At 37.9% G+C, this 26,823-nt stretch overlaps 1 protein-coding gene and 1 pseudogene across 1 annotated transcript in view; one reads left to right on the top strand and one right to left on the bottom strand.

Moving 5' to 3' along the window:
• The window catches only part of NKAIN3 (sodium/potassium transporting ATPase interacting 3), a 613,223-nt gene that overhangs the window by 197,804 nt on the left and 388,596 nt on the right, over positions 1-26,823 (top strand). The window lies entirely within an intron of this gene.
• On the bottom strand, positions 377-18,354 carry LOC131495036 (charged multivesicular body protein 4b-like; annotated as a pseudogene).

Here is a 26,823-nt window from a genome sequence, read left to right on the forward strand (position 1 = left end):
TAAAAGGATGGAGGCTACATTTCAGATCATTTCAACTGCAAACAGTTGACCTTTTCCATTGAGGTTCAGCAGCGAAGTTGGCATAGCCAGAAGCTCCATGTTGGATTTGCAAATACAATTTACTTCACAGAAATTCAACATTATAAACAGCAGACACCTCCCACCCACCCTGTCCCCTCCCTCCCTCCTCCTCACTCCCCATCCAGTCCAGCCGGGTGCAGACCACACTATGCAGAGAGCGAACAGCAATGCAGCCCTACTGCTTTGCAGGGAGACTGAAAAGTGATGGAACCTGTCTGCACCATGTCCTGCCTGCCCTGCACATGCACATGCCCGCCCGCTGCACAGGCCACCAGAGTCTGGCTGGGCCCAGCCCTCAGTGGAGCAGTGCAACGGATCCACCCCAGTTCTTTAATTCCTTCGTGTCATCCTCTTCCTCTTCCTTTATTCTGGTGGGTTTTGATGGTAAGGTTATAGAGCGAACATTTGGCAGAGGGACCGTTTAAGGTTCACCGATGTCCAGCAAATTCTTGTCTAGTTCCTCCTGTTCTAGTTTTTCTAATTCCACCATGAGCTCATCCTTACCAAATTCTTCTCCAAACCCTACAGGTTTTTAAAGAGCTGTATTTGCAAGTTCTTGCTAGTCACAGATGTCCTGCGTTAACTCTTCAATTTTATCAATGTCCGTGTTGTCATGGGCAGACCTCATGACCTTGGTGACATAGCCCATGTTCTTGAGCACTTCGATATTGGTATTGGCATTCTCTAGGGCCTCTCGCTGAAACTCAGTGGTTGATGATGTGCTCTTGGTCATGCCTCTTCTTGTGCTTCAGCACCCAACGGGCCACATGCTTGTTTTGGTGCCATGCTTCTTGGTGGCAGTCAGCTCCTGCTCAATCTTTGTCTCCAGGAATTACTGCTTCTTACTTAGCCCAAATTATCCCTTTTAAATAAGTTGTCCAATGTATTCATGTGGCTTTATTTGATAAAGGAAAAAATGCATATGTAACATGCTTTCCTCACTTGTTAATACACCCAAAGCATTTTAGGAAATTATGCAGTGACTCAGTCTGTGTCTCTCTGTCTCTCATCCTCTGTCTCTTTGTCTCATATATAGGATATGTTTATATAATGGAATATGTACATATATAAAAGTTTCTCAACTTTTAAATCATACTTAATGCTCAAAAAATTTTGTGTAACACAGAGAGGATGACAATTTGTCTACTGAGAAAGACAGTTGAAGAAAATAAGCAGTTTTTAAAACTCAACTAGTAACTAAATGACTGAGTTGTGTAGTGATCCAGCCATGCAGGCATGTATTTAAAATAAGATTATTTTTCTCAAAAGTGCTGATATTCTTTGAAGTTCAATTTAATAAATATAAAATTATCAAAGACTAACCAGCCCTAAAAACTTGATGCCTAAAAACAAACAAACAAACAAAACCAAATTGTCATCTAAAATAAAATTTCATTAGACTTGCTTTGTCTGAGTTATTATTTTGGAAAATCAAAGCTAATGTGAACCATATATTCACCAACGGCCTATGTACTAAAATTTTGTGAAGTTTCCTATAATAATTTCCATTTTGGAGACGAGAGGTTCAGTAACTTATTCAAGGTCAGGATCTCCTAAGTGGGGGAGGCAGAACTCCATTGTTGTTGGTTTGACCTTAGAACTCAGTGTTTGCTCTACCTCATATTATCTACTTAAAAGGAGAGGAAAATTTCTTTTTTAAAACTGAAACTTAAAAAAAAAACTTCTTTGTCCAAAGTTTTGAGGCAGAATGGTAGACTAGAAAAAAACAAAACACATTATCACGGAATCAGAAGAGCTTGGCCAGTTTGAGTTTTGCTGATTATGAGCAGGATAGATGATTTACCTCTCTGAACGTTAGCACTTAGGATCTAGTAGTGCTTGTCCGGCCTTCCTAAGTTATTCTCATGTATGTAATAGTCAGACAAGATAATGTCCAGTTGTAGCATTTTCAAAATCTTGAGGACTTTCAAAGGTAAGGAGCTAGGAGTTCGTATTGCAAATAAAACTTACTGCAACACACTAAAAATGAGTAGTTGTTGGTATCTCCTTTGGTATGACCCGTTTGATCATGGAACAAAAATATCTAGTAGGCCATATCTGAGCTTTTAATGGCATTGGGTCATGATCATCTCATATATAGTATTTAGGCTTCATGAAAGATCTTGTTAAATTTTTTTTCTACTTTATTAAAGGTCCACAATTCTTCATCTAAAATGCTCAGGGTGGGATGTCTTTCAGAACTCTTCAGGTTTTAGAAATGCAATATGATACGTCAACTATAAATTTCATAAAAACCCAGTGGAGTCTGAGACAGAAGTCTATAATCCAACACATAAGTATTTGTGCAGAGTAATAGATCAGAATTCTCAAAAGATGGGTGAAAGCTATATAGTTTCTTGCCAGGTTAAGTTGGGTTATGTTGCCAAAGGAAGGAGTGCTTAAATTACAAAAAATTTCATCTTTAGATTTCAGATATGTGGATAATGGGTGAAAAGATTATAATGATGTTTACTTTTAGAATTATAAAAACAATGCCGACACATTTTAGAAGTTTTAGAAAATGGCAGAGGAGCTCGGTAGAGCATGAAGCTCTTGATCTCAGAATTGTGAGTTCAAGCCCCACCCTGGGTGTACAGATTACATAAAAAATAAATTTAAAAATTTTAAGAAAAGGAAAATGCAGAAAAAATAAAGAAAAGAAAAAGCCACTCACAATTGAGAGAATGTCTTCTAGCTGCCAGTGTCTATCCTTTTTATACAACTTAGACTGTACAATACATATCATCTTATAGTTCACTCAATTCTTTTAATAGCATGGATATTCTTAAGGGTCTTCTTAAAACAGACAGAAGAAAACAAAGGGAAAGGACAGCAGAGCTAGAAGAGGGAACTCTGCAAATCAATGACAGAAGATGTAGAAGGCTGTTGTTAAAAGAATCTCAGAGTTTTTGTAAAGAAGCGCTCCTGAACTAGAGTCTAGATCAATTTTTAATGTTATAAAGGATACGATACGATATGGATTTTTAAAATGCATAGAAAATCCTCAAGCTCCATTTAATGCATCTTTCCTGTCTGCTTGCTGTCTTTGGTTCTCTTGCCAAGGAGAACCCAGTTCCTCATTTGAGCATACATTGTCTTATCAATGCCTGTTGAAAAAGCAAATGTTATCTTAGGATTTTCAAACAATGTAGTCTTTTTTCTTTTGTAGAATTTATATTTGCTAATTTTAATGTTTGGTATGAGAAAATGTCTATACTGTGATCTTTGGAACTCTGAATATTTAAAGCACACTAGAAATCTCGAATGCTTTTCTTATCTGGGGTTAGACAGCTTCATTTAAGTGAAAAACAACTGCCCTTTAGAAGGTATGCTTCAAAAATTACAGGATCCACTATTCTGCATGCTTTTCCAGGATTGCACAGTGCTGTGTTTACAAGTACTTTTTGCGATTCTAAGTGAATGAAACAAACCTAAGTTTAGAAGCCAGGCTTACTCTATCTATAGTCTATTAAATGCGTCTGCGTCTGACTTCCAGAATGTCAACCTGCTATATTTCGCTTCATATCTGTATTTGACTGGAAGCATTAACAAATGGGAAAGGCATAAAATATTTAGAGCCCATGAAGCACTCAGGACTGTCAAAATGATCTATTTCACATACATGGCCGTATGCTGGGGCTTTTAGGTAAGATTTGTCCATTTATGTAAGATATAGCTACAGTTCCTATTTTCTTCGATTTCATTGAGTTCTATCATAAAGCTAACAATAATAAACTTTGAAATGCACTTAAGTTCTTTTTTTTTTTTTTATTTCTTTCTTTTCTCGCCTTTGGGTCATGCGTACGTGATTGAGAGAGGTAGAATTATGTCCTCAGAGTGAGGGAGTTTTAAGTATTAAAATACTGAGAGGGGGGCGCCTGGGTGGCTCAGTCAGTTAAGCATCTGACTTCAGCTCAGGTCACGATCTGCGGTCCATGAGTTCGAGCCCCGCGTCAGGCTCTACGCTGATGGCTCAGAGCCTGGATGCCTGCTTCCAATTCTGTGTCTCCCTCTCTCTCTGCCCCTCCCCCGTTCATGCTCTGTCTCTCTCTGTCTCAAAAATAAATAAAACGTTAAAAATTTTTTTTTAAATACTGAGAGGTATGTTTATAGTTTAGAAAGAGAACAATCCCCAAGCGTCCCCCACCTGCTCCCTTTACTTCTTGGTGAGTTTATGCCTTATTGAATTGTCAGCAAAACTTGTCTCTATTGAAATTTAATAAACCATATTAAAACATTACATGACATAGACCACGAGGAAAGCCACCACATGTGGTCCTTCCTTACTGGGTTTGTGATCTGTCAGTAGTGGACATAAATGGCTTTGACTGAAGTGAGTATTAGTGACAAGATCATCACAAACCAGGACCCCAGGGAAAAGCAAAATAATGTATTTTTAATTTCAATATTCTTTACATTGACATTACTAGTGAGTTTTAATGCCTATTTATTGTTCCCTATACCTTGGAGGGAGGTGGTAATTATATAGTGTTTTTGGTGACTGATTTGCTGTTCTCAGTCTTTTTTTTTTAGTCATTTCTTGCTCTCCACCTTGCCATCCGTTGTTACTTCATGCAGAATGTTGTGACCTTACAAATAAAAAACTGAGGCTAAAAGCTTACTCTAATGCATCAATTTGTACTTTAAAAACTCCACTAAATCTGCAAAGTCACCATCTTCATAAATCGGAGAACTAAGTTATATTGTTATTATTGATAACATTGCAATCTTTAGTTTGAACAAATATCTTATTGCTGCTGTCATGGTTGAGTGAGCTAAGGAAAGTTCTAGCTTGCTTCCCTATTTGCTAGAACCTTATTAAAGGACTGGTAAGAACACAAGAAAAAAGAAAATCATCTAGATATGTTAAAATCGTATGAATGGTGTTTGAAGGGAATGATGTTTGAATTAACCTGAATCCTAATTTCCAACATTCAAAGCAAATAAATGACTACTTATTTTTAATATGGTCTGAACATCGACATTGTTTTAGAAATGCTCATTAATGTGAATCAAGGATGATACATGGTGTCAGAGCACAAGTAAAGTAGGAAAGCAGGAGAAGGACAAAAAGTATGGCTTTTCAAGACCCAGAGGAATTACAGTCACAAGTGCTGGGAGCCTTCCCCAGTGACATCTCAAACATTTTAAATATTCTGCAACAGAACCGATAGTTGCCTTAGGTCTGCCTCCTCAAAGCAAATGCTTCTTAATCAATACAATATATATGTTATATATTGCATGTATATTATTATTGTATTATTTGTATATATTTTACAAATATATGTATTATTGTATATAGTATATATTTTTGTATATATACTATATACATATATATTATATGTGTGTGTGTATGTATATATATATATATATATATATATATATATATATATATAATTGCATTAGGCATTTTAAATAATGACTCATTTCACTTTTAAAACAACCCAACAAGGGGATGCTGTTATTATCCACTCAACTCAGAAAAGTTGAGTTAGCCTGTCTACGTCACATAGCAAGTTAACTGCAGAGCCAGGAGATGGAACCTAGGCAGTGCGGCTCCAGAGTCTTGGCTACTAACCACTGCCATGTTCTCTTCTCACTTATCTACAACATAGGTCAAGAACAGAAACTAGGATCTAGAATCCCTGCAGAAGGAATTTTGATCCAATTCTTAAATAATTTAAAGCTATTTGGAAGAATGAACGTCACATTGTTCTGGTGTGATATGCTTTGAAAACATGTCACTAACAACCTTGTATAAGGTCACTCCTCATCAGGGAAATACAAATCAAAACCACACTGGGATACCACCTCACGCCAGTCGGAATGGCTAAAATGAACAAATCAGGAGACTGTAGATGCTGGCGAGGATGTGGAGAAACGGGAACCCTCTTGCACTGTTGGTGGGAATGCAAACTGGTGCAGCCGCTCTGGAAAACGGTGTGGAGGTTCCTCAAAAAATTAAAAATAGATCTACCCTATGATCCAGCAATAGCACTGCTAGGAATGTACCCAAGGGATCCAGGAGTGCTGATGCATAGGGGCACTTGTACCCCAATGTTTATAGCAGCACTTTCAACAGGTGAGGACGGCACCTGTTGGGATGAGCACTGGGTATTGTATGGAAACCAGTTTGACAATAAATTATTTTTTTAAAAAAGAGTAAGGCAGAGATAATTAATTAATATATTAATTTAATTTATTTAAATTAGTTTATTAATTTAATTAGTTTTATTAATTTTTATTAATTTAAATAATTACTTTAATTAATAAGTTTATTTAAATTAACTTGTTTTGGAGAAGAGGAAGCTGTCATCCATGACTCTGGTGATGGTCATTTTAAAGCAACATATTCCTATCATAAAATACAATTAGCTGAAAATCAAGAGCTCACCGTTGGATATGTTCACCCTCACTTTTCTCTTGAAAACAGTCCCTGCTGCTGAAAAGTGTGTTTGGCTTAAAAAATCCAATGGCCATTTCAACATGGATACCAAAGAGAGCAATGTGATGAGCCTCAGAGGATTTCTCAAATCAATCTGTAACTATTTAGATGGTTATCCAAATCATGCATAATATATGATTATAGACTTATAGTTTACATAGACAATTCATGTCGAAATTAGTCTGCAATTCTCAGAAGTACATGTTTTCTTATGAAATTTTTTAGAAGACAAGCAACCCAAAATTTGCAATACATTTTTTATATAACATGTACATTGTGACTATCTGAGGGAAGTAAATATTTCTAAACAGCATTTGAAAAACACCTTGAGTTCTGTGCATTTTCCTCACCAATCTCATCCTGAGCATGTTATTTATACATACACATATACACACATGCACACACACATACAACACACTCATACTCTCAGATACATTTCAAGACCCAGAATAACTTTAGTAATTCCCTTTTTCTCCAAAATGGTAGATATTAGATATTTCAGCTGACCTTTGGCTAGCTGCATCACTACTTATATTTGATAATTTACCAAAAAAAAAAAAAAAAAAAGATAAAAACACATAAGGATAGGCAAGAAGTTAGGTAGAAGTTACTGAGTTTGCAAAACAAAAACTGGGTTCAATCCCAACATCCATGTCATCTGCCATTTTTCTGCATTGATTATTAATCTCAGAACACTCCAAGCCACAGTTAACTTAGCTAGCTGGACAACTCATACAGAACATGTAAAGTGGTAATAAGCATCATAGGGGTGATCTGTTTATAGACTCATGCTATTTGGTAGATGGTTGACTGGAAGATCTGTGTTAAAATCTTCCACAAAAACATTTTATGGAATAGTAAGAACTAAATGTTTCAGGTAGTGGATATAGGTTATTTTCATTTATAGTCAAGTATTCTTGAGACTTTTAAAAATTTGTTATTTTTTATATTTTGGTTAGTGTCCTCATTACCAAAGTGTTTCTTTTCCATACATCATAGAGATGGTGATAGGAAATTAACCTAGGCTTAACTAAACAGCATTCAGATTCGTAGGACATTAAAGCTAGAAGCCACCTACAAAGCTTCAGAATTGACATCTCATTTGCTAGGCAAAATGTCCGAGATCAGAAAAGCTAAAAAGGTATGAAGAGTACATAGTTGCTTAGTGGAACACTACCTGTCAAGTCAACTACTTTTTGCTTACTTATTTATTTTCTAGGATACTTGATTAGCAATTAACAACATCTGAAGACCACAGTATGATCCACTCATTATGATAATGCAATTCATTCACCATACTCGGGAAAATACAGCAAAAACACACAACAAAGGAGATCTCTGTCTGGGCAGGATGAAGTTGGAGGAAATGCTGGGGGGTGTCCATCGGGAATATAATTACACATTCAATAATCTTTATATTGATTTAAAATTGCTAGCTTGTTAGCAGAAATAGTTTAATTGGGGGATTTCCTTCTTGCTGTTTTTCATTGTTTTTAACATACAGAGAATCTTGGGAAACAGAAGTGGATCAAACCCCTTTCTACCTATGTGAAGACCCTGTTCCTGATACGCACATTGGTCATCTGTAAGGGCACTAACTAACTGAACCAGGAGGCTTCCTTTGTAAATTTTCCTCAGGGTAGTTTATACTTTCTCTTGGAGGAGCATGGTATAATTACGGGATAATGGTATAATTATCAGTTGCTGTGAACTATTTACCAGAATTTTGATTTACCTCAGCCTTAGTATGACTCCTTTACACTCTGCCAAGTGGTTTCTGAGTTATTTCAATCTTGGTCAAATTCAAAGAATCATAAATTGTATCAAGGTAATAAATCATCCTAATGCACCTTGCCTTCATTAAATAATTCTTGGGGTTTTACATACAGATCAAGGCACTCCTTTTGAAGAATTGAATAGTATCCATGATCTTCTGCTTTGTAGCATACATCACAGTTTTAATAATCTGGCTTGAAGCATTTGCCTTTCTTAGTAGACTTTAAGCTCCATGAGTGCAAGTACTATGTTATTCTATCCATCACATGTCCTCAATACCTGTTTTGTGGGTGTTTGGTTAATACACGTTAAATGAATAAAGATGGCAACTAAAATCATGAAAGTTGACAACGGAAACCACGCACATGGGAATGTTTGAATTGGGACTGCTTATGGAGACTGGGCTACATTAGAGAGAGATGAAAAAGTCATCTTCAAATAGTTGGAAGGTCCTTAAACATAACATATTTTTTAATTTTCTGTTACTCAGGGAACAACATGGAGGTCTGGTGCAAAGTTCAAGCAACTGATAAATGTTTTGCTTCGGGAGGACTTAAAGTAGAATGTTCACACATGAGCAGAGAGAGCTACCTTGCAAAGTATCAAGTTCTGCCACTAGTATTGTTCAGAGATGAGATAATCCACTTGCAGTGATGGGTGATAGAGCTTTATCAATCTTTTGGGGGGTGGGCATGCTGACTTTTAAATGCTTTCCAACAATGATTATGCGGACTTTCTGGCTTTCCAACAATGATTATGCGGACTTTCAGGGGTGGGGTGGTTTATGTGATTCTTTTTTTGTTTAATTTCAGCTTTATTGAGACATATGATTGTGACATTGTTGTGACTGAGAACACCATGATTTCCGCTTGTGATTTGTAACTCTTCTTTTTCTTCTTTTCAACACACTTCCTAATTTCATTTGGAAATCTATTTTCCCATTTTTCCACCCGTGAGTTCTTTTGTCTAAGTCGATAATGATTGATAAACAATATTGAGGAAGTCATGATTTAAGCAAAGTTTACCATTGACTCAAATTTACACCAATAGCTCTTACTGTATTAAATTAGCCATGTGTAGATATAATCAGAAACAATGAGTCTGTCATATATCATAAATTATTTTTTCTTACCATGGCCATTAGCACTTGCTTGCACTCAATTAATTTTTTTTTCAGGGAGGATTTATTCAAGTCCCCTTCAAGTGGCTAAAACAGGCGTGTAGCCAAATTACCTAAGCCACTACACTGTAATAGACTCACTATTGATCACCTACAGATTTTCTGTCTCTTTTGTTTGGATTGTGTCTACAGGTAGGTCCCAGAGGGGAATGGTTAGTGTATTAGTCTAGTTTTATCTGGTCTTCAAACACTCTAGTTTTACATGACACAAAAATAACAGCACTCCAACAGACAACTCAAAGCGTATCATCATCTTCCCGTCTGAGTATCTGCAAGTCTGACTCTGTCAAGATTAATCTCTCCATGTTATTCAGCTGCTTAGTTGAGGCTGCTGCCTCTGAGAGAGCCAGTGTCTCAAATTCAGCCATTTGGCTGGATTGTTTATTCCTATGCTATCTCTACAAAAACTTACCTGCCAAACCTAAAGACTATGAAAAATTATAGAGAAAGGTGGGTGTGTAGATGAACACATTAAATGGAGTAATGTTTATAAAAAAGAAATGAGGCATTTAAAAAATACAAACATGTCAAAACATATCTGCCCGTGGAAAGGAGACTGGAGAATGACATGTGGTTGGTTGGATTTGCAGGTTATTGACCCAACCCTTTGATGATGTGAATAATGGCTGTTGACAATTTAGCTCCAGATCCTGAATCAGCTGTCACTATGAAGGACAGGCAGAAAGCATGTCCTACTGGTCATCTTGATTTGAAAAAGCAGCTGAGACAGACGGTTTTCCAAGTCTTTGCCTTTGTAGAACAGTATGCAGTTGTCAGATGGAAGGTCTTTCTGATACTTCTAAAACATTGTCCATCCATTTGACAACTAGCTTCTTCCCAGAGCATATGTACTCCATATGTCAGCTTTGCAAACCTTGGTTCATAACATTTTCTTTTTCATAGGATGAACTTTTCTCAAATTACTGAGTGCTCAAAACATTCTAGTCATCCCTATAGTCTAAAGGCTGCTTCCTCAAGCCACATGTGTTCTCGAAGTTCCCACTGCATTCTGTAGGCTCAACTCGTACAGCATTGCTCATATTTGGTCTTTTAGGAAATTTTGTTTGCTCTTCCTTTCTGTGTCTTTTACATTTTGAGCTCCTTAAAGGGAGGACTGACATTTCTATTCATTTTTGTGATTCTACTCAAAGGTAATAAATGTTCCTGTATAGGTAGGAAAAACAAAATGTGCGGTGAAAGTAAGTTTGGTCCATTAAAACTTAGTTTAATAGAATCCAGCAAATTTTGAATCTATTTTAGGCGCAGCATAAGGCTTATTAGCAATTAGTGTTGATGCTCCCTTGGAAAATGTTGTAAATCAAAGTAATTCATCTTGCAACACATAGCTACAAAAGCCCTGTTATGTTCTATGTGATAATGTTGTAACTCAGTGCTTTGTAAGTTCTGTTATAGAAGTTAGTAGAGATAGCCTAGAATGCACCAAGGGTCTGTTGAATGCATATTTGTTATTGAAACTTGAGCCCTTAGATTGAATTTTGTGATATCTAAATGGAAACCTATATTAACACTTGGAAATTTGCTCATTTTCCTTACCCTTAAAACTGAATCTTTGTCCCTGAGTGCTTAATTTTATATACACTCTTTCCTGAGCCATGTGTGTATTTGTAGATATACATCTCCAGATTCCAGGACAAGTAAGATGTTAGCAATGGGGAAAACTGAGTGAGGGATATATGGGCACTCTCTATAGTATCTTTGCAACCTTCCTGTAAATCTTCAGTTATTCCAAAATTAAGTTTATTCAAAAATAAGTAAATTAAAGGTAAAGAGTTTAGAAAGTTTTCTCATATTAAAACTCAGAAAGCTGGTGTATCCCTCAATTTCTCTTAGGTCATGGAGTCAGTAGATTACTCTTGATAATAGCATATTTTACTGAATAATTATTGATTTATAATCTCTCTAGGCATAAATATAAACGTAGGTATGTATTTGGATTCACACAGAAGCAAGTCAAAAAGAGAGTAGTTATTATGTGATTCATAAAATAACCTTTTTAAAAAAATGAATCAATATGTGGGCCTTCATATTTTTTTTTCTTTTTTCTTTTTTTTTTTTTTTTTTTTTTGGTCCAGCACCATTTTAATGCTTGTTAGAAGTGTAATGCTAAAGAGTATATCTTTTTTTTTTTGATGTTTATTCATTTTTGAGAGAGAGAGAGACAGAGCTTGAGCAGGGGAGGGGCAGAGAGAGAGGGAGACACAGAATGTGAAGCAGGCTCCAGGCTCTGAACTGTCAGCACAGAGCCCATCACGGGGCTCAAACTCACGAACCATGAGATCGTGACCTGAGCTGCAGTCAGACAATTAACTGACTGAGCCACCCAGGCGCCCCAAGAGTATATCATATCTTAAATGCTCGTTAGAATATTCTGTTTGAAGGGGCACCTGGGTGGCTCATTTGGTTGAGGGTCCAACTTCAGCTCACGTCACGATTTTACGGTTCATGGGTTCGAGCCCACTTCGGGCTGTGTGCTAACAGAACAAAAGAATATTCTGTTTGAAGATGTTCACAGATATGTCCTAATGATATGCTAAATCTTCTAATATGATAAAGCCCCCCCCCCCCCGATGAGTCAGGAGAATCTTCAGGTATAACTATTTTTGGAAAGCAAACTTGTTGTTTATTACCAATGAAACTTTCCAGTTATGTATTGCTGACTCTGAAAAGTGTCAGAGTAGAATCTTGGCATCAGTGATATTTCACATGACCAAGTATATCATTTAGTTATTTACACCCTGAAACAGAAATATACCTGTGAATTATCTATCACAAAGCTATTTAATAGTGCAGAGTACAATTTGTTTGCGAGAACACCTGGCATGGTAATTCATATGTGAAGACGGAATGGATATTTCAACATCCTGGCTTTAGTGTGTAGAAGGAATTTCTGTTTTCTAATGCAGTTTCCGAAATGGCTTTCTGCCTATTTGGAAAACATTTTGAAGACTGATACAATATAGTGTTTTCAACTATAAAACGGGAAAGTATCAAGTCACAGCTTTCCTTTTTTAGAATATTCAACTCAAACATTTTTATAGACTAAATGGATTGCTTATGTGAGTGGTATCCAGAATTCTAAGCTTACAACGTCTTTCTTAAATTGCCATTATCATACACATTGAAAGTAGTATACTATCATCAGATTTATACTCTAATTGTAAATTGCAAATGTATAATTGCTAAAATTTAACCTCTCCAAATTGATGTAATTCAACCTAATTATCCTGGCTACATAAATGCATGCTAATTATAAAGAAAATACTTAAATAAAACAAGAATATTAACACAACAACTACAGAATAAACAAACTTTTGAAGAAGGAAAAAAAAATCCAGGAACTAATTGTATCTACAAAAATAAATCATCAACGCATAGTATTTTAAAGTCTTTTTCCTGTTCACTCAGACTTAGATGTGGCCAGAATTGTTTCAGTATGTGTTTTGAATTCTCTCCACATTGACAGTTTTTGCTCTATTCATGTCTTCATACAATAAGCCATTTGATCTTATTTATTTAGTAAACGTTTATTCTCAGCTTGTTACGAACTGGACAGTGTGGAGGTGTCAGAGAAACAGAAACAGTCCCCGTCCTGAATCTATTTAAGTTACTTGCTTAAGTAACACTAACTCAAAGTAAAATGATATCATCATTTAAAAAGGTTAACGGAAGTATGTATTTGTCTGCTTTGCTCCGTCAGTGATTCCAAAGCCTTTAAAACCCTATTTGACCTAGCTCTGACCTCTACCTTCTGTTATTTCCTTGCTCTCCAGCTCAACTGTGCAGCAGTTACAGGAGATGCATTTTCATTCCTAAAAGGTGCCTAACACATTCCTGCCCCAGGGCCTTGGCACTTGTTCTTGTTGCTTCTGTCTGGAAAGCTGGTTCTTGCTCCCTCACCTCCTAGCCCCCATAAGACAGAAGTTTAGTCAAAGCTTTAGTCATATTACTTTCATGTATTTCTTAAAAAGGGTACCAAACTAATAGATCATGTATGTCCCTAGAAAAGAAAACATTGGAGGATTCCTAACAATGATTTTGTAGCAAAGAAATAACAGCCATGATCAGCAACCTTATGAGAACAAAGATACACACATACTAAACCCTGTAACTAGTTTAATAATCTTGAAACACCTTGAAAAACAGTGCTTCTATTTTTTAATTTTTTTAATGTTTATTTATTTTGGGGGGTGGGGTGGGGAGGGGCAGAGAGAGAATGGGAGACACAGAATCTGAAGCAGTTTCCAGGCTCTGAGCTATTAGCATAGAACCTGACAAGGGGCTCGAACTCACAAACTGAGAGATCATGACCTGAGCCAAAGTCAGATGCTCAATTGACTGAGCCACCCAAGCGCCCCAATTAGTGCTTCTTTTTGATCAGTGTATGTAAGTACACTTGTATTTGACACAAAAGTCAAATGCCATCAATATGGGAGCATGTAAAGCAATAAAGCATTAGCCGTTTCATTAACTATTATTTTTACTTTTGAGAATTTACAAGGCTGAGGGAAGATGATTTTTACGGTCCAGATCTCTCTTAAAAGCTGCTAAAGTAGGTTGTGTTTATGTCTTACCTCTCTGTGACTTTCTTTACATCAAGGAGAGTCACTGTGATGTTCAAATATTAGGTCTCCTCCATTGAAAAAGTTTTTATTTTTGAGCTTACTCTACATTTTCCCCATTTTTTTCTTTGTTGCCATGCCCAGTGGGTTTGCCACAAGTACTTATTATTTGCCCAGAGTCTTACGTCTATGGACAGCTAGTAGCGTGACTTCAAGAAAGATCATTTGAAAAATTTATTTAGTATTGGATATTTTATCTAAATGTATTTTGTGTAGCAATGTTAACCGAATAGAAATGAGGATCATGCCCTGAGTAGGGGAATAATGCACCAGGAGAGGTATGAGAGCTGGCTCTGAGATTTTAAGAGGAAGGTGGTTTGGCCTCATTAGGCCTCAGTTTTCTCATTTAAATACTAAGGGATTAATCTAGATCTGGAGGGCAAATTGGTCCTCTCTTTGTGCCGAAAGAAATTGGTTAGAAAAGGCTGCTGCACTAAATTAAGACATGTCTTGAGGCCATATATGGGCTCCCTGGGAAGAACACAGATTACTCCTTGAGGTTGGCCAGGGACAAGGTTCAGAAATGATACACCTGTGCCATATATTGGCAATTCCAGGACAGGATCCAGTTTTCAGTGATTCTTTTTAAGGTCACTGGGCTTGCACAGTTTCTCTCAATGGGGTGAAAACCGTTTGCTAAAAGTGAAAAATAAGCTAAATCCACTATTTACCCACACTGATTTCTCTTTTGTTGTGATTCAGTCTCAATAAATTTATAGTAAATATATGGCTACTACTCTCCTTTTCTTATGTCCTTAAAAGTCCTGAGGTCTGCTTAGTGGATTCTAATCTTGACTAATAATGGTCATAACAGAAATCACGTTTTGAGCAAGTACTGTATGCTAAGCCATGCCTGAATTATGTCATCCTTGAAAACAATGCATGAATCCATTATTCATTTTACAAATGGGAAAGCGGAGGCTTAGGGAAGTTAAGTAACTTGCCTAAAATCACATGGCAGGTGAATAATAGAGTTGAATATGAACCAAATGACCTGAATCCAGACCTGTGCTCTGAGCGCCTGTTTTGTGCTCTGGAATTACTGACGTATGGCTCCTGCAGGGTTGGTCACGGGTAGGGTGGGGACACAGAGAAGACCCACCTTATCAGGCAGGACTGGTGCCCAATAGGACCTCTACATTGAGACGCTTCCCCTTGTATCCCTTTAACTATTTTTAGGACTCTCTTACTAAATAAGTGTGTTCATGGAGTTGTGCTTGGTATTGTAGATATGTAGCAGACACATCAGGCACAGTCCCTTGCATTCAGCTAAGCATCTGGCAGAGGAAAGAACCCTTAATCACATAATTTTACAAAGAATTGCATACTTTAGTGTTGTGGTAAACTCATGAAAGAAGCTGGCAGTACACAATAAAAGCCTACCACGGGATTACCTGACCTGTTCCGGCAGGTCAGAGAATTGCTGCTTGGCCTCACCAACTCAGCTGGTTGGCTCAGTACTTACTGTCTGGCCCACACATCACTTCCCTTCCAGGTTCAACCATGACAAAGTTTCTCTAGCAGAATTCCAGTTCTGGGCTGTGCCTGCCCCAGCATGCTTTGCAGCTCTCCCCGTTCACAGCAGCCTCTTCTCCACTAATAGAGGTTTTACTAAATGTATTATCATATTCCAAGCTACCATTACCTTATCAGACCTCTGCTCTGCTGAAATACTGAGCAATATTGTCTTATTGATTGGGTACCTACTGACGGTAGCAATATGCACACATGCATTATTCTCATACCACTGTAGCTTTAATAGGCTGGAGGTAATACCGAAAGTAATTTACTGCCATCTATATATGGCGGTTCGAACGCCGTGGTAGTTAGAGCTGCCGATTTGGAGATTCTGGCCTGCATACAAATGTGGTATCCAAAATCTCTTCAAGAACTAATGTGATAAAATCAGAAACAAGAAAGACCAAGTCTCTGAAAAGCATCACTGATCTGATTGCCACACACAAGTATAGCAGATGGGAATAATTTTTTAAGAATGAAAGATAGACATATCTTCCTTTATCCTGAGCTTCCGGTAGAGTCAATGGCAGGGACCAAATGAGAGTCTGCAAACATGATGACTTAATTTAGTGTCAAAATTCTGCATCTTTCTGCTACCTGCCTTGCAGGATTCAGCACACGAGCCGAAGACAGGCCAGAGATTTAGATGAAGAAAATACTGAAACACTTGTTGTTTTTTCGCACCAGTGATAACACTAAGAACCTTTATGTACTCAGTCATTCAATGTTTTATATTATCAAGGGATCCATCTTAAAAAGAAGCAAACAGAAACCTACTATTGTAAGAACTCACTTGATATTCATTGCTTTCCTTAGCTAACTGCATTTTTTAAAAAGGGAACTTAAGGTCTGTAAATATGTGTAGATCTTGTTGATCCATTTTAACTGCTGGATAGCATTTTCAACGTTCCATTACATAAATCACATTTATGTACACATGGCACAAGAGAGGAACAATTAGGTTGTCTTCATTTTTTGTTTTACTAGCATACAATGATTCAGTGAAAATTCTTAGAGTTAGCTCCTTGAACCAGCTCATCTAGCTTCTCTAGGGTAGACACCCATAAAAAGGAGGAGAAAAACAAGTTGTAAAAAGATATGTGCAGCTGGATTCCAATTATATAAATCTTTAAAACTCACAAGCGTATTGCTTACGGGTGAATTTATTCATATTATAGAAGTTCAAAAACCTGCATGGAAATGACCCACACCGACTTCAGGAGAGGAAGCTTCTGGGGGGAAGGGATAGGGATAGAAATAACATGTTAGCAATATCTATAACATCATATTTCTTTAAAAAATGATCTGGAACAAATTGCAGTATGTTAACATCTGTTCAATCTTGGTGATAATTATGCAGATATTGTATTTTTCTTATACTTTTAAATATGCTTGCCATGTTTCACGAGTTCTGTTAAAATTAAGTTCTTTGAAACATTGCAGGCTATTATTTAGAAGGGGAAAATTGTGTGCGTACCACAAAACCATTAGAGTTATTGGCAAAAAATCTTTTATGCATACGCTCATCTACCTCCTCTGAGAGGAGGCACATATGAGTTGGGGAACTAGCTGTGAAAGATGATCAGATCCCCGCAAAGCGGAAGGATTCACATGGCTGTGGACTTAAATAGCACTTTCTACGTTCACTTACTCAGGATGAGGGCTGGAATCAGGGGAAGCACCTAGAATCTTGGATGTCCAGGGAGCTAACTCACATGTGACCTGATAAGGAGGATTCAGCCTCCTTCCTGGAATGACTCAGTGGACTCAGTTACAACCTCTGAGTGGGAAGGGAATTACAGGGGTCTTTAATTCCACATGAAATCAGAACCGGGTCAGGCATTGGTTACGAAGAAAACTGGAGCTGAAGAATGTATCTGGCAGGCAAGTCTATATGGTGAGACTGTGTGATAAGGTGGGAAGCAATGCAGTTGGGTCAGCCCACCTCAATTTGAATGATGGGCAAGATATGAAAGCTTTCCAAGACCCAGTTTCTTTATCTCAACAATAGGAGTTAACCCTACCCAGGATGATATTCTTATCAGAGTTGAAATGAAGTAATGCAGGAAAGTCCTTGGCACCTCCTAAAAAGCTATTTTTCTCTCCACCAATAAGGTGAGTGTTAACTGGAGGTAAATAGGGAGGAGACAAAGAGAAGCGGCCAGAAGACTTCCAATAGGCTGGCCCTGTCTGAAGGCCCCTTGCAGAGGGATCGAAGAAAAAAAATCCCATCTTTGCTGCCCCTTTCTCAGACCAGGGAGTAGGGTTGGGGTGAAGTGTTAGATTGTTACAGTGAACTGAAAATAGCTGCAAATTAGCGATGAGGGTATTAATTAGATTGTGTGTGTATTCCTCAAATCAGGACACAGCAGTCCCTTGATTCAGTTAAATGTTAGAGGGAGCTTGGCTGGTCTGACCATGATGCTAAGCACTGAGCAACCTCATTCATGGTCTTCTTCTTCTTCTTTTTTTTAATACTTATTTATTTTGGGGAGAGGGCAGGTGAGGGATTGGCAGACAGAGGGGGACAGAGGATCTGAAGCGGGCTCTGTGCTCACAGGCTGACAGCAGCGAGCCTGATGTGGGGCTCGAACTCACAAACCACAAGATCATGACCTGAGCTGAAGTCGGACACTCAGTGACCTGAGCCACCCAGGTGCCCCGCACCCTCCTTCATTTTCTGACCACTGCTGGTCAGGGGTGCAGGAGGGCATGCCCGTCTCTGCTGGGAGAGTGGCACCAACACAGACTCCCAATCACTGCTTCTGTCACTTCTCTCTGCTCTGTAAGGCAGTCTGACACTCTAAAACATGCATCCCAGTATACATTTCCAGTGGATGATTTTGAAATCAAATAAGAATCTTTAACACAAGCATTCTCTGTCTGCTACCACTCCTGCTCACTGCTGCTTTTTAATTCTTCTTTTATTCAAATTAAATACCTTACAGTCATTCAGAAACTGTTCCTTATGTTGCCACATCTTCCCACTGTCAGAGCAGTTAATTAGCTCTTGGCGGGTCTGAGATTCTGAAGAGCTCAAAAGATGATTTGTAATTGTGCACTGAAGTACAGCAAGTTGCTTCAAGTAAACATAGCTAAAAGTCTATTGTTTGGCATTTGTCAATTTCTGCACGATCTGGATTTTCATTTATTTGGCAGAAATAGAAAGTCTTATTTGTTTCACATTCCTGAAGGTAGAGCCATCATCATTTCTTATACCTGAACAAAGGAAGACTGTAAAACCTAAGGAAAAACATAAAAAGGAAAATGGGATCTTATTGAAGCAAAAAGCCCTATAAAATCTGAAAAGGGCTTTGCTATGGAAGACCTATACCGTAAAATTGATTCTTATTGCCACCGTTACCTTTAAAGAGGTCAAAAATGAGAGACTTACTGAGAGTCTTTCTTATTCATCTTTGGCAGCAAAATAGAGTCCATTCTTCTTTTCTGATTGGCATTCAGAATCCTCCAGGGTTTTGAACTTGACAGATTTCTCTGATCATTTCTCCCACGACTTATCTGCATACACATTCTGTGGTAATTTTTGAACCTCTCAGTCCTGCCTTAAGAGCCTGACTTAATTTTTACTTGCTTCTAGAGTCTTCTTTCCCTACTAATGGCCCCTTGCCTCCTAGGGACAAATTTTGGAAAAATATAGGGTGTCCAGTTAAATTTGAATTTCAGGTAAACAAGGAATATTTTCCAAAACAACTGTATCCTATGCAATATTTGGAGTATACTTTTACTAAAAATTTATTCCTTGCATATCTGAAATTCAAGTCTAACTGGATGTCCTGTATTATATCTGGCAACCCTAGTTCCTACTCTGAACTCTTAGGAAATTAATTGTCTTAATCATTCACTTATCACTGACATCTCCAGCCTAGTTCTGTTGTATATCTTCAGTCAGGTCTTAAGCCCCTTAGAAACAGAAAGGAGTTCCAGTATCCAAACTGGAAGAAGGATGTGCAAGATGTCCATTCATGTGATAAAAATCAGAAATGACCAGGCAACATACAAACAAAAGCAACCATAGTTTTTCTTAAATATCTTGAAGAATTGTGGGTACAAATGCATTTTAAAGAAAACCCTCGAGGGACAAGCAGTTGGAGGTGAGGCCAGATTCTAGGCTGTGTTCCTAGAGGTTGGAGGAGATCACCAGCTAGAGAAGGACAGTCTTTGCTCTGACTCGTGCAAACCAGCACATGCTGGGCAAATCTGTGTTTGAATCTCCTGCCACCCCAAACACAAAAGTAATCCTCTTTGTCTAGTAATTCCCTCTTTGAGAATTTTACTAAGTAAGCAGAAGCTGGGAGCTGGGATGGAAAATGGAAAAAGACCTCATGATCTTACAGCCAGAAAAAAGACCAATACCTACAGAGGAATAATAGTAAATATGACAATATATAAAAAAAGCAAGACAAAAAGAAAATAGAACCAAACCTTTGATGTGCTCAAATGCAAAACTAAATACTGTCAACCTCGAATTCTGCATACAGTAAAAATATATTTGAAAAATTATGGCTAAAAAATATTGTCAGATAAACAAAAGGTGAGAGAAATGGCTGCTGACAGATTCACACTATCAAAAATGCTAAAGAGAGTTTTTCAGTCTGAAGGGAGACGGTGCCAGATGGAAATTCAGATCTACAGTAAGGAGTAAAGAACCTTCATAAGGATTGTTTTAAAGGGATACATATAAAAGATTATTTTCTCTCTTACGTTTTTTAAAAGTCAATTAAAATGTCTTACATTATATGTGAAAGCATATAATATTAATTCACGGTTGATCATGCTAAATTAAGAATGCATATTAAAATTCCTAGGGCAACAATTATAAAAATAATTTTTAAAAAAGGCATAGGTAAAAAGCCATTAGAGAAGATAGTAAAACATACTCATCTATATCACTCCTCTCCAGGAAAAAAAGATACAAAATGGAAAGAAGGAACAAAGGATAGAAAGGACCAAAAAGAGAACAGAGACCATGTGTCCCTCTGGAAATCTCTTTGTCATAAAGTACTTTAATTATTCAAAGTAAGTGAAAAAAACATGACACGTCCAGCTCAGAGAAAGGATCTATTCCAACTCTGTTCTTTGTGAGCCCTGTGATCATTTTTGCTCGTGACTTTTTTTTAACTGCTTTATTGAGATCCAATTACATGCTCTTTAGTTCACCCATTTAAAGAATACAATTCAACATTTTTTAGAATATTTACAGCTTTGCAACCATTACCATAACCTAACTTTAAAATATTTCATCATGCCCAGAGAAACCTTGTCCCCATCAGCCCTTTTCTTCTATCTGGTCCGTTTGTTAAATTAGGAATCCTGGGATCCACTCTGAGTTCACTGAAACCAAATGCCTGCTGGTAAACCTTGAATGTCTATGTGTGTCATAACTCCCACAGGTGATTTTTGACAACCACCACAGTAATGCTGCTCTTTTCTCACCAAATCCATTTCATTTTGCCTCTTTGCAAAATGTTGGAAGCCCACAAAGATCTGGTTCTTCAAAGTGAGAATAGTCTCATTGAAGTAAATGGTACCTCCAGGGTTCTGGCGTGGACCAGTTCCAGAGGCACACCTCACGTTGCATTGTTAGTGAGGAGCTCCATGGGGTGGTGCAGTCTAAAGACCCATGAAAACACACATTGATTTAAATTTTTAAATTTTCGCTAAAGGATATGAGCAAACATTGTAACTAATATAGTGTTTTAAATTTTTCTTTTAATGTTTATCTTTGAGAGAGAGCACGCACGGTGCACACGCATGGGTTGGGGATGGGCAGAGAGACAGGGAGACACAGAATCCTAAGTCTGCTCCAGGCTCTGAGCTGTCAGCACAAAGCCCGACATGGGGCTCAAACCCACGAACTGCGAGATGAAGACCTGAGCCCAAGTCAGAGGCTTAACCGACTGAGACACCCAAGTGCCCCTAAATAGTGCTTAAAAGATGTTTATATTGTGAGAGAGAGAGAGAGCATGGGAGGGGTGGAGAGAGAGGGGGACAGAGGATCTAAAGAAGGCTCTGCTCTGACAGCAGTGAGCCCGGCGTGGGGCTTGAACCCACGAATTGTGAGATAATGACCTGAGCCAAAGTCGGATGCTTAACCGACCGAGCCATGCAGGTGCCCCTTCTCTAATTAACATAAAGCGTAGTAGGGAGTTGTGGTTAACAACAAGAGTAGCAAAGTGCGACAAGGTCAAACATGGCTTACTATCTTTGGGAACTCGAGCTAGTTTCTCAAAGTTATGAGCCTCAAGTCCCCTCTCCAAAACAGCACATTCTTCATGAGGTTGTGATGAAAATGAAATGAAACAAAAGAAATTGATTATTCGGAAAAGTACCTGGCACATGATAGATAGTCACTAGATGTTAGTTATGATCATCATTACAGTTTATAGCTGACAATTCGCCTTAGAATTATACTAGGACCAATTTGAAGCATCTCACTTCCCTATTCTTTGATCAAGTAAGAGGCCTAGAATTTTATAACCGTGGCACTTATTTGATAGGATTGTTGTCACTGAGAAATAAATATATGAAACAGAGAGCCAAGTGGCAGGGTAGTAATTTGTTCGTCTTATTCAGATGGAATTTAGAAAAGTGGGATGTACACATTTTTGACACTATTATTTGGAAGCATAGCATACAACCATGTTTTGTTTGCTGTTGAAGCACTGTTAGAAGCCTGTGCATGTTGTACGGTTAGTATCTGTTTGTTTCAATAGTAATTCAAAAAGCCTTTGCACTCTCCTCCTCATACACCTTTTGGGGGTTATTTATTTATTTATTTATTTATTTATTTACTTCTATCTGTTTGTCCCTGTTTGTCTTGTTTCGTAAGTAATATCCTGCTTTTCTCTGACACTCTAAAGTGGTCACAGGAATTTTTAAAATGAATTACTACATCAAGACAAGACAAAGCAGGAGGAGAAGGAGTAGGCTGTGACTTTAGGATGGAAAGAACTGTGGTTTGACTGCAAAACTAGAGGCAGCTTTGATTGGGGTAAACACAGGAAAGGTACGAGAGCAATGAGAGGAAACTCAAGATCTCCCAGGCAGAGGGAAAAGTCAGCGCAGGAAATGTTCGTGTGGGGAGCAAACAGCTGGTTACAACTGCTCAGAGTATCAATCATGTGACGAAATATACATGGAGCTGAGCAGCGTGAGGGTACAGGCTCCTCGCCAGGACTGGAATGAGAACGAGGATGGGCTTAGATTTACATAGTCACTCACACACACACACACACACACACACACACACACACACACAAGGAGGCATCTTTTGGAGTCCTTTGCCAAGGACAGCGACAACAGAGCATTCTTTTTTCCAGGGGCAATGAGAAATGTTTCTCTGGTGCTGGGACGAATGGAGAGCCATGGACTATCTCTGTGCCGGCCACTGCAAAGTCTCCTGGGGAAAAGAGCTGCACAGGCTGTGATTTTCATTGATTTCATGGCTCTCAAAGGGGACCGCTGCTCTCTCATCCTGTCCACGGAGCCCAGGAAATAATTCCCCCAACAGGATGGTTCCTTACAGCTTTCTCTTTTATACTTGCATACATCGAGCTTCCTTGCATGAAAGAAATAGTCCTAGGAGACAAGGGTGCTTGCTTTATTGTGTGAAGGGGGCTTCTAAGGAGATACATGTCCTGAGACCTAGAAAGTCCCACAGAGAAAGAAAATGGAAAAGAGGGATTCAGCAGTGAAACAAAAACAATAGTGTGACTCCCACTGAAATATAACCAATAAGGCAAGAACTCATGTGGGTTCAGGCCAGAAGTGTAGAAAAACATCAGAATGACATTCTGAGCAGAGAAACAGGTCCACTTATAAAATACAGGAGATTAAGGAAAGATTAGAAACAATAGTTAGTTTTCAGAATGTGCTTTGTACCTAGGAAACAAACTAACTTCTATAAGCTCAAATGAAAATACATAAATAAGATTATTTTTATAATAAAGGCATCTAAAATGGAAAGCTCTAAGAAACTCCTCAACATCATACTTTTTATTGGACTGACAAAACCTGAAAATTGATAAGCAGAAGACGTAAATGGAGGAATGTTTTATGTTTTAGTGTACTTTGTGGGTAATAAAATAAGGACAAGGATGGGAAATAACCAGGTTTTTGTGATCATTCTATGTAGTACAAAACATGTTTTGTTTCTGAGACCTGAAACAAAAATTGCTCCATAGGAAAAAGATTGGCCAAAAAAATGAAAAAAAAAAAACCCCCACTTATAGAATGAATCCATATACTGTGTGCTTTGGGGAAAGCAAAAAAAAAAAAAATGCTTACATAAAGTCAAGCACAAAAGGGGCGCCTGGGTGACTCAGCAAGTTAAGTGTCCTACTTTAGCTCAGGTCATGATCTCACAGTTTGTGGGTTCAAGCCCTGCATCAGACTCTGTGCTGATAGCTCGGAGCCCTGAGCCTGCTTCGGATTCTGTGTCTCCCTCTCTCTCTGCCCCTCATGCATTCTCTCTCTCTCTCTCTCTCTCTCTCTCTCTCTCTCTCTTTCTCTCTCTCAAAAACAAACAATTAAAAAAATTTTTTTTAAAGTCAAGCACAAGAAGGACAGGGTGAAAATAAACATTAAAATAATAAGTTACTTCCAGAGGAAGAGAATGCCACTTCAAATAAAAGAACAATCCAGGGGCGCCTGGGTAGCTCAGTTGATTGAGTGTCGGACTTGGGCTCAGGTCATGATCTCACAGTTCGTGAGTTTGAGCTCCGTGTCAGGCTCTGTGCTGACAGCCCAGAGCCTGGAGCCTGCTTCGCCTTCTGTCTCTCTCTCCCTCTCTCCGCTCCTTCCCTGCTCACACACTGTCTCTCTCTCAAAAATAGATAAAGAGAGAGTTCTAAGTTTCATTCCAAAAGTAATTCAATTAAAGGTACAAACGTGTCAAAACCTAATAACATTTATAGAGTATCACACACTAGAAATATAACCACTAAAGAAAAACAATGCAAATCAAAGGCATCAAGATTATAGAAATGTGGGGGTTTTATGTGTACTTTTGTATTTTCTTAAACTTTTTTTTAACATTTATTTATTTTTGAGAGACAGAGCATGAGCAGGGGAGGGGCAGAGAGACAGGGAGACACAGAATCCAAAGCAGGCTCCAGGCTCTGAGCTGTCAGCACAGAGCCTGATATGGGGCTTGAACTCACAAACTGTAAGATCATGACCTGAGCCAAAGTCAGACACTTAACCAACTGAGCCACCCAGGCACCCCAACTTTTGTATTTTCTTTAGCACTGTATAACTCCAAATTGAGTAGGAGAAAATCTACTCAGTGTTTTATATTGGCCTTGAGTGAGAGTGTTGTTTTCTCATGATAAACAGCCAGCTAATAGCCTATAAGTAATAATTTAGAAATGAAAGCAGGATATAACCTGAAAAATGTTTAAATTGCACAGGATTCTCAGGATAGACCTTCCCTTAACTGAATAATGTCTTCACTAAAGAAAAGTTGAATTCAAAATTGAAAAGTAAAGTACTCACAGATGTATCCACTGATCCTAAATTAACTGTCAATACTATGAAAACTATGAAATCAAGAGGGATCACCTAATTTCCAGAGAATCACAATCTCTAAATGTTCCCATATATGCAAAGATAAAGGAAAAGTGCGTTTGGTTAATTAAAAGGACAAGTAAAAAATGTAAAATTTGTACTGAAACTTCAAAAAACAATTTTTTTTTGAAAAAAGGAGGATGCCATTATCTTTATTCTTGAGTTACTCGCCTAAGAGTGTCTATATTTAACACTAGCTTTTTCCTCAACAGCAGTATTAGAAGGTTCATTATATGCTTGTCACACTTTTTCATTTTATGGATTTTTCATGATGTCTTTACTCTTAAAAGAAAGAAAAATCATACATAGTCCTATTACTCTAACAATTGTGTGTGTGTGTGTGTGTGTGTGTGTGTGTGTGTGTGTGTGTGTCTGTGTGTGTTTTTACTTTTTTCCTGTCTGTTCTTTGTTCATAAGCTTACATATTCTGACAAAATAGTTATGACATAGGTTTTTAAAGAATGTGTCATACCTATGGCCTGGGGTCCTGAATTTCCAGTCTAACTGTTGTTGAGTTGTGGTCTTTATACTCGTGCCCTAAAGCACCCCTTTCTTGCCTAGCAAAACTGGATTTCCATTGGCTGCCACTTTCATTCTCCAAATATTCTAGTCTCATTTCCTTTTCACAGTTCAAGGAATCTTACAATTGTCCTTGTCTGACTTTATGATTAAAATCTTTCATATGGACATCATTCTGGACTACATACTACCTCCTAAATTTCATCAAAGGGATTTACTGCCATTTGGGGTGGAGAAGTTCTCCCTTGAGGGGAACATGAAACAACCTTGGTTTTCACCCACCACATATGAATAGGGCTTCACCTTTCCTTGTGACAAATAAAAATGCTCCCACATATTCCAAAATCCTCTTTAGAAGATAGTACCACCCCACTGAGAATCACTGACACCTGTAATTCACTGTGCGTGCAGAAGATTCAGAACTGTATTGCCACAAATGTAGCATGATCCTAGTAATATGGCAAAGAATTAAACATTCCAAAGTGTCTCCTCTGACAGGCTTTCTGAAATTCCTGAAATTCTCACCATTGGTCATTGCCTCAGTTAGGTATATAATGATAAAAACAAAAACAAAACCTTATATAGCTTTTACTGTATGCCAGTATTCTATGCAGTATACATGTATAATAATTTAATCCTCTACAATGAACTCTGTAAGGTCCCATTATCATCATCATCATCATCATCATCATTATCATTATTGTCGTTATTATTATTCCCATTTTACTGATGAGATAACTTAGAAACAGGTTAAGTCAATGGTAACTAGTAGAGCTTGGTATTCAGCTGACTAGTGATAGGTCCAGTAGTTGAACCAAGGCTATCCAGGTCCAGAGTCTATGCATATTTTTAATTACCATCTTCGGATGCCTTTATATAAAGCCAAGGTCACAGGCTCCAGTGGCCACTGCTAATACAGGCTGTACATTGCCTTAGAAGAAAGTGAAGCCATGCTGTATACTAATATTCAGCCATGCTATATAGATGGTCTACAAAATATAAGATTAATACAAATCTCATGTATGGTCCCAGTTAAAAATACAAGTATTGAAGTCGTTTAGACCAGCTTCCTATTG

This window comes from Neofelis nebulosa, chromosome 14, assembly GCF_028018385.1.
Source record: "Neofelis nebulosa isolate mNeoNeb1 chromosome 14, mNeoNeb1.pri, whole genome shotgun sequence".
Classification (NCBI taxonomy): Eukaryota; Metazoa; Chordata; class Mammalia; order Carnivora; family Felidae; genus Neofelis; species Neofelis nebulosa.